Source organism: Elgaria multicarinata, chromosome 3 (assembly GCF_023053635.1).
Source record: "Elgaria multicarinata webbii isolate HBS135686 ecotype San Diego chromosome 3, rElgMul1.1.pri, whole genome shotgun sequence".
Lineage (NCBI taxonomy): Eukaryota > Metazoa > Chordata > Lepidosauria > Squamata > Anguidae > Elgaria > Elgaria multicarinata.
Genome location: NC_086173.1, coordinates 106,101,340 through 106,121,352, shown reverse-complemented (window position 1 = coordinate 106,121,352; position 20,013 = coordinate 106,101,340).

The window sequence follows — 20,013 nt, the reverse complement described above, 5'->3', positions numbered from 1 at the left end:
CACTAAGTTTTGAACCAGTGTGACATAAAACATGGGGTTACTGTATGATTAATTATTTTTAACATGTATATTTTTATAGACATATCATTCTATTTTCTGTAAATAATAGAAGAAGTGAAAGAATTCGATTCCTACCACTTTCCTTTCCCCCTTTTAAAACATTATTTTTTTAATTACATTTTCTCTTTTTATAAAATACAAATAAATTAGCAGGGGAGAGTTGGGACTAAATTGGAACACATTCAAAGACATATTAAGCTCTCATTGATATTCAAGCATACATTCAGTGTATGCTGGCCAAATATCCACGTATGTGGCTGGAGACTGCTGCCTGTAGCAGGCTGCACATTCAAATATAGAATGGGCAGTAAGGTCCTTTTGCCATTGAAAAAAATGATGGTGTGGATTTGGAGAATCGATGGTGTGAACTTGGGGCATGTCTACACCTAAGGGTATAGAGGGAGGGAGGGGGGAGGACCATTATTTATTTATTTATTTATTTATTATTATTTAATAATAATAGCCGAAGCTCTCTGGGCGGTTCACAAAAATTAAAACCATAGTAAGACAACCAACAGGTTAAAAGAACAAATACACAATACAATATAAAAAGCACAACCAGAATAAAAACCATGCAGCAAAATTGATATAAAATTAAAATACAGAGTTAGAACAGTAAAATTTAATTTTAAGTTAAAATTAAGTGTTAAAATACTGAGAGAATAAAAAGGACTTCAGCTGGCGACGAAAGGAGTACAGTGTAGGTGCCAGGCGGACCTCTCTGGGGAGCTCATTCCACAACCGGGGTGCCACAGCAGAGAAAGCTCTCCTCCTAGTAGCCACCTGCCTCACTTCCTTTGGCAGGGGCTCACGGAGAAGGGCCCCTGTAGATGATCTTAAGGTCCAGGCTGGTACATATGGGCCCAAACCGTTTAGGGCTTTAAATGTCAATACCAGCACTTTGAATCGGGCCCGGACCTGGACCGGCAGGCAATGAAGTTGTAAAAGGACTGGCGTAATGTGATCTCGCCAGCCAGACCATGCACGTACTTGCTTCCACAACCCTACCCCAGTGTCTTGATGGCTGTGCAACATCCTGGAAGGGAAGAGGGATGTCATGGCTGCCTTTTTTCTTTTCTTTTTTTTAGAAGAGGAGCCACCCATGTGCATGGTGAAAAAGATAAGTTTAAAAACACACATGTGCCCAACCCCCCTGCCATCCCAGGGATGGCAAAATTGCTGGGGGCCCCCATGGGCATGGAGTCTCCCTGTGCAGCTCCGTGCCCAGCCCCGCTACTCACAGAGAAGAAGAGACAACCCAGGAGTGGCAACCATATGGTCCCAGGACTGTGGGCAAAATTGGGATGATCGAGGCCTCGGTTAACCCAAGAAAATGGAAGGGTCATTCCTGCTTACTTCCAGGATCTGCTGTGCATCATTTGGATGTGCAGGGATGATCTAGGGATGACCCCAGGATATGGTGTATGGTGTAGACATGCCCTTAGACTTTCGTTTTGAAATTTTAGTCTTTTTTCTACCAGGAGTGCTCTCAAAAAATCTACTTTTGTTGGGCATTTGATACATCCAGGAGCGTAGGACTATAATTCAAAAGTACATGAACATCAATGAATTTCAGTTATTTCTTTAATATAAAATTAATACATAGAAATACCTCCAGTCAAAAAGCAGCTACCACATGACATGCCCATAGCATATGGGAAAGTGATGCAAAATCCATTCCACAATGCTAACAATTGGCAGTTGTGAACAAGTTTTTCCTAAAAAGACAATTTGGTGTTGAGCTTCAGCTGAGTGTTTTATCACAGGCTCACGACTGTCCACTCACAGATCTTCGCAGGTCATTTTGATGCCACCATGTCCCTCCTGTGTGTTTCCTTTTGGTCTCCCGTTCCTTCCACCATTTTTCCGTTGTAAAATAATCCTCCAAAAATGCAACTCTTCTGAGCTATAGCAACATTTGTCTCTATTTCCTGCCATGTGCAGAAGTTTTGCTATAAAACTCCTATTAAAGGGTGTTATCCCACTAAACTGAATGGGCCATGTGATCACTTCTCTTTCTGCTCTTTTCCTCTGTGGAATTGGAGCTTGTTGCAGAAGTGGAAGAAATGCATACTGCATAGTTAAATTATGGAATTCATTACCACAGGATGTGGTGATGGCCAGCAATTTGGATGGCTTTAAAAGGGGATTGGAGAAATTCCTGGAGGAGAAGGGTATCAATGGCTACTAGCCCTGATAGTTATGTACTTCCTCCAGTATCTGAAGCAGTAAGCATGTGTGCACCAGTTGCTGGGGAACATGGGTGGGAGAGTGTTGTTGCATCATGAACTGCTTTGTTGGTCCCTGGTTGACAGTTGTTTGGCCCCTATGTGAACAGAGTGCTGGACTAGATGTTCCCTTGGTCTGATCCATCATGGGGCACTTATTATGTTCTTATGTTTTATGTAGCTTCAGAGCCAATGGTATGGTAAGGGAACGTGATTCCCCGTCACCATCTGAAGAAGCTCATTATCTCTTTTCAAAAAATTGCCTAAATTGTATCATTCTGGCAGAGGATCTTTCAGCCTCCAGATTCCAGAGGGTCTGACCCCACCACTTTCTGGGAGTTCAGTCATTCAGCTTGTTGATAAATCTCTGTTCAGAACTTGTATTATCTAAGACAGAGGTACATACGTGAAATGGTCTTGCACAAAGAAATCAAGGAATTCTCTACCAGAGAAATCGCTTAGGCTAGAACCAGTCTTTCCTATAGACAAAGTTGAGATTGCTTGCATTGTCCTGTTTAGAAGGGCCAGGCAAATAAATGAATGAATGAATGAATGAATGTATAAGTGGATTATGGCACTTTTAACATCCCCAAGTGAATGGAGCCAACACAAAAATATCCCCCTATTCGCCATACTAAGCAAGTTGTGGTGGAGAACTGCCTGTTCTAATAAGTGGGAATAGGGCTGGGGGAGGGAAAAAGGTAGCCAGATTTGTACTCTAATGCTTGGGCCATTCAAACAACTTCAAATTTGGCTTGTGATGGCTTCCTGGGTTACTTCCACCTCTGTAAGGTATATTACATCACATTTTGACAGTCCTGGGGATTACAGGCGAGAACTTCAGTTTCTCTATGTGGGTGGACAAAGTAGGTGAGAATAACATAACAACAAGAATAACCAAACTGTAATCTGTCTTTAATCTGATTATGGTGGCACTGAATTTTTACTGCTCCACTCACCTGGAAAAAAAATCTTTGATGTTGATTCCAATCAAATTGCATTTGTAATTCTAAAGTTGTGGGTAGATGAACAAACCATAGGTACAAGTGGGGTGGGTCTTGCGTCCCAGTTTTATCTGAGAACTGCTGATGGCCTCTGTCTATCTGAATTCATTTTTAATAGTTTCTTCATGCCTACTTTCTGATTTGACTATGGGCACAACAGACACTACTTTGAATTCTTATGTAGCAGCTATGTTGCTCATTTTTTTTTACTCTAGAATAGGTACAGAGCCCCCAATCCAGATCTTAAAAACTCCACTACCCTTTCACATTATGGTCTAGATCTGGATCGAGGTCTCTATGCTTACTCTGGAGTAAAATGGAAGGGGTAGTTACTAGATACAGGTTTAAAGTAATTTTATTTATTTATTACATTTTTATAATGGCCAGTAGCCGAGGGTCTCTGCGCAGTTCACAATTAAAACCATAAAGTACAACAGATCAAAACATATAAAACGTTAAAGTTGTTTTTTTTAAAAAAAACTGGTGTAAAACCAAAACCAATGTCTGCTTTAGCCCTAAGATGAATGTTCTGTTTTATCTAACACCAGAGATGGTGCAGTTTCTGTTCTAAGATGATTCTGTAGGAAGACTTTAGCATTTTCAAAGCCTGCTGGGCTACAGTAATGGAAGCATTTGTTTTAACAAGTCATGAGGACCAAATCATGGATTTACGGATTACAGTAAGGGGCTGTGTGTGCTGCCTTCTTCTTTCCAAGGTCCAATAGAGGTTGGGCTTCAATTGCGGATTGAGAGAAGAAGGAAAAATAAACATTAGAGAACTGCACTCCTATGACAGTAGGTGGAGCTAGTGATCTGCAAAACGGTGCTCTGTGGTTCATTCGGTTCTACAAAGGAAGCCCTTTGTTGTGACTTACAAAATCGTGGTTGTCTGTTTCCTTATGCTGCCCTGATATAATGAGACAGGTCGTCTTAATGAAGTGGCCAAATTGATTACTGACAAATGGGATCAGGAGGAAGAGCGTAATCTATAGCTTCCCTTTAAATTATTTTGAAGTGTGGAAAAAGTGCCTTCAAGAATAGCTCTCTCCCTTTCAGCAGGAAAAACACACACACTTGTTGCAAAGAGAATAAATAAAATGGCTTTTGTGGGTACCTGGGGGATTTCATTTCTCTCTCTTCTCATTCTCTAAACAGTTTGCCATAAGTGGACCAAACCATTTCAGTGCGCTACAGCAGCGTATGTTTTATTTTTGCATTGTGGCTTTTGTCCTTAATGGCAAACAATTATAATCCTCTAAGAACATACAAACCCAAAGGAAAATAAAAGTTAATTGTAAACATTTAAAACTACGATTTCAAGCAAAAACGGGCAGAAGCCTGTGATGCAACCATAGCAAGCGGTGCTTCCACTGATAAGGAAATTGGCTTGCATGCTGCAAGAGTAGTGAAAGTAACACAGATTTCTAGGGCAATTTTACATTTATTTGTAGAGCTGCCCATGGGACTCTGGCAGACAAGATCTTGTGCAGCCAGCAGGCTTGAATGAAAGGCATCAGCCCCCTCCTCTTGTCACCTGTTGACATCATGTACCTTGTACTCCCCTTTTTTTGCTGAGGGGGGGAGGATCTAATTACTTCTGCCAGCTGTGTCAGGAGCCATGACATAATTATTGAAACCCTGTAAGGGAAGATGTGGGTCACATTGTCAGCCCTGAGCATAACTAAAAAACAACGCTTCTATAACCCGTGAGGTTTTCTCACTCAAATAAAAGGGCTGCCCCAAAAATTAGAGTGAAGTCATAAGCAAAATTACTCCTCCTAAAGAGTGATGACTACCTTTGGCCTTCCCTCCATCAAATCTCCCACATCTGCTTTTTTAAAAAGTGTACGTATGTATCTTGAGGTCTACACATGCCCTTTTGAATGCATGTATTCAAAATTCTTGAATTGGAAGGGACGTTGGAGGTCACCTATTCCAACCTCCTACTCTAAACAGGAGCTGCAATGCAGGATGCAACTACAGCATCTCTGACAGATGACCATCAGGCTCTGCTTAAATACATGCTTAACTGACAAGCCCATCACCTCCAGAGACAGTCTGTTCCACTGTTAAACACTTCATGCTGTTAGAATATTTCTCCTAATGTTGAGCTGAAATATGCTTCCTTGCAATTTCTCCTTGTTGGTTCTAATCCTGTCCTCTAGAGCAACAGACAACAATTCTGCTCCATCTTCTGCATTGCAGCCCTTAATATTGAAGACCACTATCATGTCTCCCATCATCTTTTCTTCTCCAGCTAAAACAGACCCAACTCTCTGAACTATTCCCCATCAAACTTTCCTCGTTAAGACTACCCTGGTCATCTTCTTCTGGACATGCTCCAGAACTGACACATTACTCCAGAATATATCACAAATCAAATGAATAACTCCTTATTAAACTGTCATTTATACTATCATAGGATTATAGAGTTATAAAAGGATTAATTAATCCACTATTGCATACAGTGGTGATCTAAACCAAATTAGTGACTGTGGGTGTGGAATCACATGCTTTCTCAAAAGTTATTTTTGAATAATTGTCCAGGCTAAGAGGATTATTATGAACTATCTATCTTAAGATGGTGGGTTAAAAATACTCTGTCTGTCTCTCTCTCTCTCTCTGTGTGTGTGTATGTGTGCATTTTGGAATGCTCCATTTTAGTGAAAAAGACAGAACTACAATACATTTTAAAGTTATTGCTACATTTTAGTTAAAGAGTTTGGAACATGGCTGTGGTCAGATATTTATGCCTGGACTAATTTTTTCAGAGAGGTTGTCAGAAGAACCACGTCAAATAGATGTGAAATTCTAGGGTTAACTGACAAGTCACTAGGTCCAAGTCATATTCCCAAGAATTCTTAAACAACTGAAATATGTAATTTTTTATCTGAAATATGCAACTCTCACTAAAATTAGCCTCCTGAATGGAGGATTGGAAGATAGTCAATAGAACTCAATACTGATTTTAAAAAAGAAGTTACATGCCCATTAGGCTAATACATGTGCAAGGTCAATGCATGGAAAGAATGATTAAAGCTTGAATGAGTAAATTTATAGAAGAACAAGTCTTGCAAATTAAGAATCACCATGGTTTCTGCAAAGGCCAGTTCTGCCTCATTAACTTTTGGAATTCTTTGAAACTAGGAACAAGCAAATAGATAAGGGTGGTCTGGTAGACATTATGTACCTGGAGTGCAACAAGCTTCAAACAAAGTCTTTCAGCAAAAACTCCTGAGTCAACGTAGCAGTCATAGGATAAAATGTTAGATTCTCCTATGGATTGGTAACTTGTCAAAGAACAGATGGTAGGAGGCAATGTATAGTTCTCATGGTAGAAGGAAGTATGCAATGGGATCCCTTAATTTATTTATTTATTTATTTATTACATTTTTATACCGCCCAATAGCCGAAGCTCTCTGGGCGGTTCACAATTAAGAGTCTGCATTGGAAGGAATTGGTATTATTCAATTTATTTCATAAGTACTCTGTGGTCAGGTTAAGCAGTAACCAAGTTTGCCAAGTTTGTGGATGAAACCAAATTGTTCAAGATGGTGGAAAGCACAAGGTGGTAGTGGTGGGGGAAGGGAATTGAACATTGTGATGTGATGTGTGTTGTTGTTTTGTGGTGGTGGTGTGTGTGTGTGAGAGAGAGAGAGAGAGAAAGAGAGCAAGTGAGAGTTAGCAGGCTATAATCTTTATACCCCATTTCCTGGGTATAAGCCCCACTGAATTCACTCACTTCTGGGTAGACATGTAGGACATGTCTTTAAAAACAGATAATAGAAGAACAATGAAAATGTCAATGTGCAGTTTCAAATTGTGGAGCATGAAGACATTAAACATATTTATGGTGGTATTTAAAATTAGTATTTATTTGTAGAAAGCATGGGGCCAATCTCCCAAACCTGTCTTTTAAGCTTAAAATATTGACAGTAGAGTAATCAAAGTCCTCACTTTTTACAACTGGTTTCCTGAGGCTGTCCCTTAGAAACCTATTAAATGTGAACAAGAAACTAAATCCCAATCTCCCTGGGTAGAATTAAAGGGCTGAGCACAACCCTGTTCTCTTCATCTTAGACATATCTTCTTCATCTTAGACATAAAGCTGTCATATTATCCTATTGGCACCTTCTGCCCCCTAACATTTGTGGCTATCTTTTACATTTTACAAACTGTCTCATTTCTGGCACTGTGGAGGGAAAAACTGGCCAACATTATTAAATGTGAATTTATTTTAATACAGCTGTGACTTTAAAGTGTAACCATTAGTTATATGTAACATGTTTTCTACTACTTGTTTAATTAGTTGTAGGAGAGCAAGTCCAAAGATACTTCTTATGTGTTACTATTTCCCACTAAACAGTGTGCAGCTATGGTTGTTACACCATGTAACATTACAATATTTAGAGACCGCTCCATATTTAAAATAGATTCCGGAGCAGTGAACATAAGAAATAAACAGTAAAAAGATAAAACACTTAAAACAGCATATAAAAATTGTATATTTTAAAACAGAATGCTAATAAAAACCGTGGCTGGTCAGTTGAGGAAGGCTTCGTGGAAAAGAGTTGTTTTCAGGAGGAGATGGAAGCAGCACAGTGTTGGTGCCTGCCTGACCTCCAGGGGCAGGGAGTTCCAAAGCAAAGGGGCCACCACACTAAAGGCTCTTCGCCTTTGCATGCAGAGGGTCCCAGGTTCAAAGCTGCCTGAAATCCTGGAGAGAATCCTGAAGAGAACTCCAAAGCTGCCTGAAACCCTGGAGAGCCATTGTTGCCAGTCAGTGTTGACAGTACGGGGCTGATAGACCAATGGTCTGACTCCATATAGGGCAGCTTCCTATGTTTCTACCTGTTCATCCTGATCAGGATCTGTGAATACATACCATGTTTTGGATCTGTATCAGGTTTTACTATAAACTAGTTTGTTTTAAACTTAAGTGTTGGGGTTTCAGGTAGCTCCAGCAAGGATGTTAAAATGCTGTTTGGAAGCAAAAAAATTGTTGTTTTCCTGCTTTCTACTGTAGTTTGGGAGAAAGGCTTAGATTCCACGTAAGTAGCGTTGTTGGGTGTGGGGTGGGAGTACGTTGTGAATTATTGTTCTTCATTTACCATTGATCAGCAAATAATTATTTAACTCAAGAGCTATTCAAGGGGTATTCGGTGACCTTCAAACTTATTGTATGTGACATAATCCCTGGCACAACCATTTGTGGTTGTTGTGGAGCTGCTGCAAAACTTGGCTAGTGCTTCTGTTCCCCTCAGCATTAGGCTCATATACACCAAGCAGGATATTCCACTATGAAAGTGGTATATAAAAGGCAGGAGCCACACTACTGCTTTATAGTGGTACTGAAGTGCACTGACAACTGTTGTTGCCCATGGCACATCTTCACTAAGCAGGATATAACACTATGAAAGCGGAATGAAAGTGGTATATGGTATGTGTCAACAGTTCTCAGTGCACTTCAATACCGCTATAAAGCAGTAGTGTGGCTCTTGCCTCTTATATACCGCTTTCATACTGCTTTCATAGTGGAATATCCTGCTTGGCGTAGATGAGCCTTGCCAATTAGAACTTGACAGAACAGTCTACCTTACTTGGCATGCAATATTTCAGCAGTTATGTCACTCACAAACTTAATTACTTCCCCTACCCTTGCGCTTAGCTCTGTTTAGCATTTGTCCCTTGAGACTGGGCGGGCAACTACTGTCTTATGCGCCTCTGGGTGGATTCAGGTGCCATTTCTTCCACCACAAACTGTATTCTCCAAGGATGCTCGGCTACTTAAAAAAGTCCAATGTGCCATGGATAAAGTGGCTACCACGTTTTTGCTGACACTTAACTCCCTCCCCCGCCTTGTTGAAAGGAAGGTGGATCCTTTTGAAAAGAGGAGCATTCAGACAACATTGAAGGGCCTCACTGCGTAATGCCTACAGATGCAGAAAAAATGTTTGTCACTCTCATTTCCAAGATCAAATAACAGACCTACAAGTTATCTGGTCCAGCCTCCAGTCCGAAGAGAATTAGAATGTGAGTTTGAATTAGATCTCGCTGAGAATTATTTCATTTTGATCCAGTGCAAAAGGGATTGGAGCTTGTAAAACTCATCTCCTTTGTAAGTGGGTTTTCCAGGACCCTGAGGTTTATGTCTAAATCCTGCCTAGGGGTAATTTATCTAGCCTTACTAGTCATAACTAACTTCAAGTCCTACAAGAAAAAAGTCCTACAACTCCCAGCATTTCCTAGCCAGCCATACTGGCTGGGGGTGGGTGGGGGTGGGGATGCTGGGAGTTAAATGACTTTATTTCTATCTAAACATGCATAGTATTGCAGCCTAAGTCCCATTGATTTCAATGGAGCTAAAATTTGACTAACTTCCTCTGTATCCATCCTATTACCTTCCCAATTTTGATCTGTAACAGATTGTCTAGATCACTTCAGGAATGCCTGTTAGGCAGCCCAGAAAGAGAAAGATGGATTCCTTCTAGCTAAACATCTTCCACCTAACCTTCCCCAGATTAGATTTATTTAAAACATGTCTGTCCCGTCTCTTCATCAGTTCAAGGTGTCACACAGTATTATTTTGCAGTCACATCAATGCAGCCTTGCCTTACTTGGTGCTGTCCCAATGTGTTGGATCACCATTCCCATCATCCCCAGGCAGCATGGGCATGCTGGCTGGGGAGGATCAGAATTGTAGTACAACACATGGAGGAGCACCAGGTTGGGACAGGCTACATTAATATACTGACGTTTAGATATTCTTGAAATATGTTTTTGGTTTCATTTCTTTCAGACAAGACAATATTCTATAAAAGGAATGACAAAAGGGTTTTCCTTCCTCTCTCTTCTCTTTGCTGTCCTCTTGTTTGGAAATCCATGTTGATTGTGATCTGTTCTCTTTCCCTCATCTGCTGTTGTTCAGTTTAGGCTAAAAATCTATCTTTATTAACTACACTCTGTGAAACCTTTCCTCTATTCTCCAGCCTATTCCATTTCAGCTGGAACAGCATTTTCAGCTAACATGAATTTTGTGTTGCTTTTCATATTGCACTGTGCTTTATCCTTCTCTCTCTCTCTCTCTCTCTCTCTCTCTCAAAATAAATAAATAAATAAATCTTGTTTCCTTTATCTTGAGTTTTCAGAACAGTCTTGCATAGTATAATTGGCTCTCTTAGCCACTGGGCAGTTTTGTCTTTCAGACTGGACCTGAAAGGCCAGTTCCAACATACTTAGAAGCAATGTATCATACCTGTGGTGTATTTAAAACCAGGATTCAGTCTAAGTAAGGGAAATATTTTATGAATATATATATATATATATATATATATATATATATATATATATATATATATTCTCATCCTTCCTCCAGGGTGGCATGCAATGTTCTACATCTCCCATTTTATATCCACACAGCCTAGAAAAATAGGTTAGGCTGAGAGATGGTGACTAGTCCCCATGAGCTTCTTGGCAGAGTGGGGATTTGAACCTGGTTGTCACCAGTCCAAGTCCATTACTCTAACTACTGCATCCCATTGTCTCTTCTGATGACCACATTTTCTTTGAAAAATGGGTACCTCACACTTAATCTATGCCGAGGAGTGGGTTTGAATCTCATAGATGCACACATGCTTGGACATAAGTCCAATGCCAACACAGTCAGATTGATTTCTGTTAAGACTATCATAGTAAAATAGTCATAGAATTATTCCTACTTACAGCCTTATCCTAAATATTTATATTAGCTTATCTCTCCACTGCACCTGCCTGACATCTGCTGTTTTTATGACTCTGTATTGCGCAGCAGTTAATACATCCTGCCCTAGCACAAGCATTGTGCGGTGAGGAGAGAAGTCACATGTGCAAATACTCCAGTGTTAATAGTTTTGGTAAATTTGTTCAACATTGTGGTTGTAGTCAATTCCACCTGTGTTATGATATAGATTGTATAGGTGGAATGGATACTGTAGACAGACTGAAAAATTGATTCCATGTGCTTTCTGGAGCTGAGGTATAATTACAAGGCTCTACTGATGGTCCATCAAAGGCTTTGAATTTGAACATATAAAGCTGTTGTATCCTGTGTCGGCCTATTGATCCATCCATCTGATCCAATATTGTCTACTCTTGATTGACAGTGACTTTCAAAGGTCTCTAGCAAATGTTTTCCTAGCTCTGCTATCTGAAGAGTTGCAAGGCTGCTTCCTGCAAGGTGGGTATTCTTCCATTGATCTAAGGTCCTTCCCCATGTATCTGGTTAGTCTCACTCCATCCACTTGATACAAAGAAAAATCTTGGAAGGCATCAACAGTGTACCCCCATAAAACCCACAGAAACAAGAAATGGTGGAATAACAGCAGCTGCAGCAAGAACAACAATGTCATCCGTAAAGGTGGCCTAAGCATACAACAACAGCAGCAACATAATAATAATGTCAATGGTGTCTTCTTGTGACTAAGAACAAGCTTCTGCTATGGAACAATTCAAAGCAAATCACCAACGTCAGTAAAGCCATTGAGTCAGCTTTGAGGTTGACAGAGCTTCACTTCTGCAGGGTTGTCAGAAATGCCAGACAATAACAAGGCACAGGGCTTGTGTCTGCCCTTTTCTTTGAAGGCAAGAGATTCCTTGCATGTCAGCTTGACTCTTCCAAGAGCACTACATCAGTTGACAATCTCTGAGAGAAAAATGGCTGCTTTGGCCAATTTACGTTCAATTTATCAATTTAGCCTTAATGTATACACACTGGTGTATGAAAACAGGAGCTGATTTTTAAAAATATTGTCTGTTGTCGTTATAAATAGCCAATGCCGGCATCAAGGGTCAGCATGCTTGAGCACTTGCCAAGGGCTCTAACCCCAGTGGGGGGCGGGGCATGCTGACAAGATCCCTCTGGATCTGCTCTTCCTCCTTCACCATTGCAACTTTCTGGCTCACCTGCCTCTCACTCTGGCCCAGACAACAATGGTGCTGTAAAGGATGACTGGTAGATGCCCCTGTCTACTTATTGGCTCTCTGCCTGGGAAGCAAGCAGGTGGCACCAGTAATGATGAAGAGGTGGAGCAGCAACTGGCAACAATGCTGATAAGAAGGTAGACTCTCTGAGGGACAGGTGGCCCACTGTCTTGCCCAAAGGCTGTCCAAAACTTGGAGGTGGCAGTGACCTAGCCTACAGCCTGATATCCCAATATAATCCATCATTGGTAAAACTGAAGTCCTGTAGTCCTCTCTCTCCCAACTTAGGTTCAATGTATGTTCGTAGTGAATAAAAAGGTAGAAGGTGTGTACCTTCTCTGGGTCTAATTCATTAGGTTACATCCAATATTGTGCAGGTGGACATTTGCTCACAAAGTGGAACTTTCCCTTCCATCTTCTTGCATACACCCCAAATCTGCTCTGGAGACTGGGTGTGTCCTCTTTTACAAAAAACAGTCCTGTATTTGAAGGGCTGTCAGGGGATTGCTCTGTGTTATGAAGGTATCCTCTATCTGAAGGACTGTCCAGTCCAAGCCCAGTTTAAAAACTGAGCTGAGGTTAGCTGACTTCCCAGAACTGGTGCAGACTACAATTTGGTATTAGTGATGAGTGAACCTCCCCTTCCCTGAGTCCTTACTTAATTACTTCAGTTTTTCTGATCTTTCAGAGGACTCTCAAAAAACAGTGACAACACCTTGAGTCCCCCCCCCGAAGAGTTCTCTGAAACTTATTTAGGATACCAAGAAAAGTCTTTCACTTAGCCTTCTGAGGGTGGCCATCTGTCCTCTATTAGAGAAGACAACCTTCTATTTGATGGGCTTTCAGAAGACTGTCCTCTTTTATGAAGGTGCCCTCTATTTCCATGGCCATTTAGTCCAAGCCTAATTTAAAGAGAAAGAACCATCAAGAGGCAGAGCTGGGCCTTGAAATTGCCCATCAACAGCACCTGGACAGCAGACTGAACAGGGCACACAGGACACCTGGACACAGTCTTCCCCACTATAGTGAGATACGTTGAATTTCTGTTTAAGTAACAACAATGTCTACATTTGCATCTATATGTATAAACTAGCATATGCAAATTTTAGGCAGATTGGTGCTCTCTTTTGTCCTCCTTCTTAGTGATGCATATCCTCTTTTCTGCAATTCATAAGTGGTGAGTACCTAATCCTGCAGAGGAGATGGGTGAGGGGTTCTGAGGAGGAATCTGTTCCCTTGATGAATGCAATTATGTTAGTGAATGGATATTGTTGGACACAACCCATAACATCTCTCTTAAATCACAGCATTTGCAGAGCCAAGAGTCTTTTGCAATAGTGATATTGCACAGGAAGTAGGACGGCTCTCAACTAACTTTTTTATTATTATTATTGTCACAGAATCTACAGTAATGATACATGTGTATGATTTTAAATCATTCCACACTTTATGCCACCAGGGTTATATAACTTGTAAGGCAAGTTATTCATCTATAATTTAAATAACAATGCTTGACCTGCCTGTCTAATGCTAGTATCGGTTAATCTGCCGGTTATCGTGCCATTAAGTGTGTCACTTGTAGAATGCAAAGTGACTGGAAATACATTTTTGGTTTTGTTTTAATCATGTTAACACTTCAGCTTTATTCCAGCATAGGTCAAAGGCACAAGTACAATTTTGTCATTTGGTGCTGATATGCTAGTAGTGTCACAGGTTTCATCTTTCAGTAAGAAGGCTGCCTTCATCGGGATTCTTAAAATAATTAGAGCTGCATGCAACATGGGACACACTTTTAACTATCATCATCATCATCATCATCATCATCATCATCATCATCATCAAAATGCTATCCTACTTCATTGTATTAAAAACAAGCACAACTACTTATTTGTAAAGTTAAAACAATTTTAAAAAGTCCCATAAAAAGCACATGTGAAAAATGAACAATAGTAGGGCAGCAAACAGACTTAGGGCACAACCTTACACCTGTTTAGACAGGAAAAAAGTCCTACAATGCCCAGCATTCCCTACACAGGCATAGGATTGTGTCCTTAATCAATAGAGCTATGATGGACATCTGTGCAGCCCAGTGTGGGAACCTGAACAGCCTGGGCTATTCCTGTAGGAAATGGAGGTGGACCCAGTGGAGGCTGGTGGCTCTGATGTCAGTGGAGCTCTGTATCCACTCTGGGTTTCAGTCAGAATTCTAAGGGAGCTATCTAAGGTGGTGAACCCTGCTCCAAATAGGTTCAGTATATTGGAAAGCTCCTTTAGATTTCTGACTGGTTCTGACTGAAACCCACAGTGGATTCACAGCCCCACTGACATCAGAGTCCCCAGCCCCCACTGGGTGGTACCCATGTTCTGCATGCCCCAGGAAGGCAGAACATTGCCACAGCACAGCTGTTACCTCTCTCCTTCCATGCTGCTGCTCATGTATACCTTAAATGAAAAAGTGGCAAAATATTCCCATGAAACATCAGTGTCAGATTCAACCCACAAGGGTGAAATCCAATGTCAAGAGAGCAGACTTTTGTTTGTGCGATGGGACTTTCTCCACATCTCCTCCCACCTGCAACTTGCCCACTCTGCTCCAGAGGGTTCCCAACAGTCTGGAGCAAATTTTGAGTGAACATGGGAGGCTGCAGTGCGGATTGTCCCTTCTCTTTTTCCATTGAAGGAAGCTGTTCCGTCAGCAGGAGAACCTGACTGCATCTTACCTTATGCTGAGTCCCCCACTTAATGGGGAACAGTGAATTGTGAGATGTGCTGGACAGCAGCGAAGGAAGAAAGGCTGGTGGAGAGCAGTGGTACAGCCATCGCAGCAGTGCAGACCCAGCAGCAGCACCTCCTTCCCAGGAAGGGACTGCTGATCCACCCAGTGCATTGTTGGGGTGGGGCCAAAGAGGCAGAGTGAGATTCTCCTTTGTTCTGCCTCTAGCTCAACCTGAAGCGCCTAAAGGCAGGCCTCCCATGCAGCTCTGTGACTGCAGTTGCTGACTTCCCACCCATGCCCAGTTGTAAGATGTCTTGCAGTGGCTGAAGTACTCACCAATTAATGGGGCTGGGAAGGAATGTTACCTGCACATCAATTGGCAAAGACTGCAGGGTTTATTCCATTGTAAATAAGTTGATCTGGACTATCAGTATACTCTGCATGTAACATTAGTCCCATCTTACGTAGGCGCGATAAGGCTGGATCCATTGGTGAGGTTGGAGTGGGATTGGCCTCCCTGCTCCCCTGCAGTGAGGATTCCCATAAGGGATCTCGGGGACATGGCACCAAGACCAGACCAGCATGGGGGCTGTGAGCTGATCATGTCCGGGGAGGTAGAAAGTGGTTCACAGTAGTAGTCCATGCCGTGGTGTGTCTCTGGCCCTACCATCCACCACCAGTTCCCCCAGCATGCAGGCCAGGAAGGGGAATTGGTCAGCAGGCGGGCTGGCCGATTACGGGATCCACGGCGTATGCTGCTGCCAAGCCTATTCAAGTCAGTCAATAAAGTTGCAGCCAATTTATTATCCAGCTATGCCTAATTTGTTCTCACACCTTTGCCAACTGGACCCAATAAGCGCTGCTCACACAAGTGTGCTTTGTACGCCAAGTTTTGATTGTTTGGATAATAAAAGTAGTGGGAGAAATAGCTTTATGACAAGAGATACATGCAGGCACACAAGAACCATGATCTGTATTTGAACAGTCAAAATTTGCACCTTGGGAACCATTTATATCCATCCAATATTGATTTAGTGAGGCTTTGTTAAATGATACTGCCACCCTGGCTAATCTTAACCAGTCTTCCTTTTGTTTTAAGGTTTTGATTGTAGGGGATGTCAATCACATTGCTTCGCTGATGGCCACTTTCAGCCTGTATTTTTACTATTATTGTAATTATTATTTTTACTCTTTATTGCACCAATAGAAGGACTTGACTACTGTTCATCAAGGTTTGTTCATCAAGGTTATGCCATCGTACAGACAGGCATGTAAAATGGGATATACCTTGCGGGAAGATGTAGGTAAAATAGGTTGGATGTTTCTGTTATGTCAGCAGAATGAGCAACCAGCTCATGAATACTTAAAGCTCCCGAGGTCCATATAAAAACATTCAAAAGTAATGAGATTCTATCTAAACAATGTGTAAATAACAGTGTGAAGCTAATCTTGATGTAAAACACTAGTTAGGTCTCTGCGAGATTCTGCAAACATTGGTGATGGTAATTAATAACAAAGAGGCCTTTAATTAAATACATAAAGCATTAACTTTAGGCTTTATTAACAAATCATCATGAACTTAATGACAAAGATAAAGGGTGAACAAATACTGCTGTAAAGGTGCTTCTGCAAAGGTCAGGTATTAGCAAGTAAGTTTTCATTTATTAATATTAGGGTTTTATTGGCTTGCATAGAACTTACAATGCACTAATATGCATGTATACACAGAGGTAGGCCCCACTGAGCTCAATGAGAATTACTCCGAGGTAAGTGCATATCGGATTCCAGTCCCCATTATCAAATTCTTTCTATCATTATTGCTATAGCCCTGACAGTGTGCTTGAAATGAAAGTTCAAGCTATTGTATTATCTGTGTTGTATTTATAATATATGTATTCTACCCCTTTATTCTTCTCTGGCCTGCTTCAGTGTAATATTCTTGCAGAAGAATGACTGTCGGCCCCTTTCAGACGAAACACTAAGCCATGATTAGGCTGCTAACCCTTTTGCAGCAAATGGTTATTGAGTGTGTTTAAACCATGGTTATGTAGCCACCATGGTTAGGAATTTATTTATTTATTTATTACATTTCTATACCGCCCAATAGCCGGAATAGTTCACACGACACGCTAAGCTGTAATGTAGCTCAAAATGCTTAACCACCATAGCTTAGCATGTCGTCTAAACAGGGTCACTATTATTTCCTACAACATTAACCAGTAACTTTTACCACATAGAAGAAAAAGAAATTGGGTCACATCCAGGTATAGGCACTCACAGAAGGTGCCTCTGCCCAGTTTGGTGGTGGTGGGGAATCCACCCCTTCTCCCTGCTCCATAGGCTACCCCGTTTAGCAAAGTCCCCCAAACCACTTTGTATATTTTTGGGGTGTTGGAGAGGCTGCCATGTTGAGGATGAGGCATGGATATCTGCCAGTCCAATTGTTTGCATGAGCCTAAATCTGGATCCAAGACAACGTAAAGTGTCTATTTGCAACTGAACAAGCAGCAAATTTTCAGCTGTTCTAAAGCAGTAAAGTTTCTATGCCTTTAACCTGTATTAATTTACTGCTTATTTTATTTGATACTCAAAATTATTAATACATTATTAATACATTTTAAAAGCAAACTGTGGATAAAAATCCTGATGCTCTCTGTTTTAATGAAGCACAAGAGGAAAACAATATTTACTCTGTCACATTTAATACCAATTCATCTTGAAGTTTCAGTTAATTATTTTTCACAGTAGTGCACCCTTGGACAATTGGAGCATTTTTTCTCTTTTACACTTTCTTATGGAGAACTCTTACTGGATTTGACAGAATAAATCAATATGTGTCTCTAGAAGTTAATTAGACCATACTCTTTAGAGATGTATACAACTTAAAAGTGGCGTTTCAACCACTGATTTATTTTAAAGAATCTAAAATGTTGTTTAGGTGATCCAAGTAAGACGATTTAAGAAGGCAATAAACAAAAATTCAACAGGGAGCACTGCATTTATAAAGAACAGCTCTTTGGGAGAGGATGCATTTTAGTGATAGATTAAGCACTTTGGTAAGTCTGTTCCTATCTCTGCTATCAGGGGCTGGGGGGTGGGGGCAGTGGCAAATGTCAGCTTTGATTCAAGGTCCTTCAACACTGAATACAGCATGATGGAAGGAGGTTTACTCAGAAACAGTTCATTTGACAGCCCCAGTCTCTCCATCATTTGGGTATATTTAGGGTGACCCTATGGAAAGGAGGACTGGGCTCCTGTATCTGTAACACTTGTATAGAAAAGGGAATTTCAGCAGGAGTCATTTGCACGCATGCAGCACCTGGTGAAATTCCCTCATCACCACAAAACTTAAAGCTGCAGGAGCTCTGCCCTCTTGACCAGATACAAAAGAATGCAGGGCTCCTTGAGCCTTAACTGTTGTGATGAAGAGGGAATTTCACCTGTTGCTGCATGCAAATGACACCTGCTGAAATTCCCTTTTCTATGCATTTTTTTCTATGCATATGGACACCCTAGGTGCACTTACAGAATTTCATTTAAGGGCAATTGTATACTTTGGGGTGGAGAACCTCTTTTAGCCCAAGCCTGATTTCCACTTCAAAGAAGGTCTCGGTGGGGGGGGGGCATATTCCAGTAGTGGGTGGGTCTGAAGGTAATATTGTTGGAGCAAAAGAAGTTCTATGCAGTGTTTGTTTGCTTTGTAAATGGAAAATTAAACCTCATCTCTGTGAAGTAAACTTCAGGTGTACTGCTGTTGCCAAGGCCAGACCACTGGGTGCAGGTCAAGAACCTTGCAGTCAAGGGTGGGGTGGGGTGGGGGGCATGTGACCTTCTAACAGCTAGCAGTAGTGAGCTGGTGGGGGTATGCCCGGAAGTAGCTATATGTCGTTGCCTGCTGGTCTGGCAAAAAGAAGTGCCATGGCAGCTGGCCAAGTGATGCTATAGCCCTGCAGTGCAGCATGCCATATTAAGTGAAAGATTTCTGCCCCTTAACTTTGGAGTAGCAGCAAGCTGAACCAATCAGACACTACCTAGGGAGGGACACAGCCAATGGGGGCACAGAAGCAGCATAAAGATTGCCCCATGGCTGCTCCCATGCCCTCATTGGTCATGGATTTTGTGCAAATACTAACCATATGGGGTTGGTTAGATGTAACAAGGTGGCAGAGTTATAATTGAGTACTCCAAATAGACCTCTGTAAGTACTCCCCTGGGCTTAGGAATTTCTCTTGCTCATTTGATAGATTGTAGCAGCAATTGCTGCATAGTGTGTCTTGTGGTGGACTGAATCCACACAGTAAAGCTGGAGTAACTAGACCCCATCTAATCCACTTTACGAAGTGACCTCCAGGGTGCTGGGATAAGGATAGGGTAAAAGCTCTCTGAAGGACCCCAGGGAAGTCACATATGTGAAGGTAGGGTGACCATATGAAAAGGAGGACAGGGCTCCTGTATCTTTAACAGTTGCATAGAAAAGGGAATTTCAGAAGGTGTCATTTGTATATATGGGAAACCTGGTGAAATTCCCTCTTCACACCAGTTAAAGCTGCAGGTGCCCTGCCCTCTTTTGAATCTGGTCACTCTAGTATAGCTCCTGCAGCTTTAACTGTTGTGATGAAGAGGGACTTTCACCAGGTTCTCCATATATACAAATGACACCTGCTGAAATTCCCTTGTCTATACAACTGTTAAAGAGACAGGAGCCCTGTCCTCCTTTTCATATGGTCACCCTAGTGAAGGAGAAGTTGCATACCTTGCTTTCTGTCCGAAAAATCTCTTGCTGATGTTCTGTTTGCTATTATGAGATGCATCATGTGCATGTCAGGTGAGAGGAACAAATATGTCCCATTTTCAGGCATCTTGGATCATCACACTTCAGCTCTCTATCTGATATGGAAGAACTCTAGAAATTTTGATACCTGAGTGAATCAGTGACCCAGTTCAGTCAGTGAGACCCAGGAATATGTACAGAAGTTTCTCAGAGGCAGACAAGGGCATAAAAGAGATTACCCTTTAAAGCAGGAGTGGGCAACTTGTGGCCCTCAAG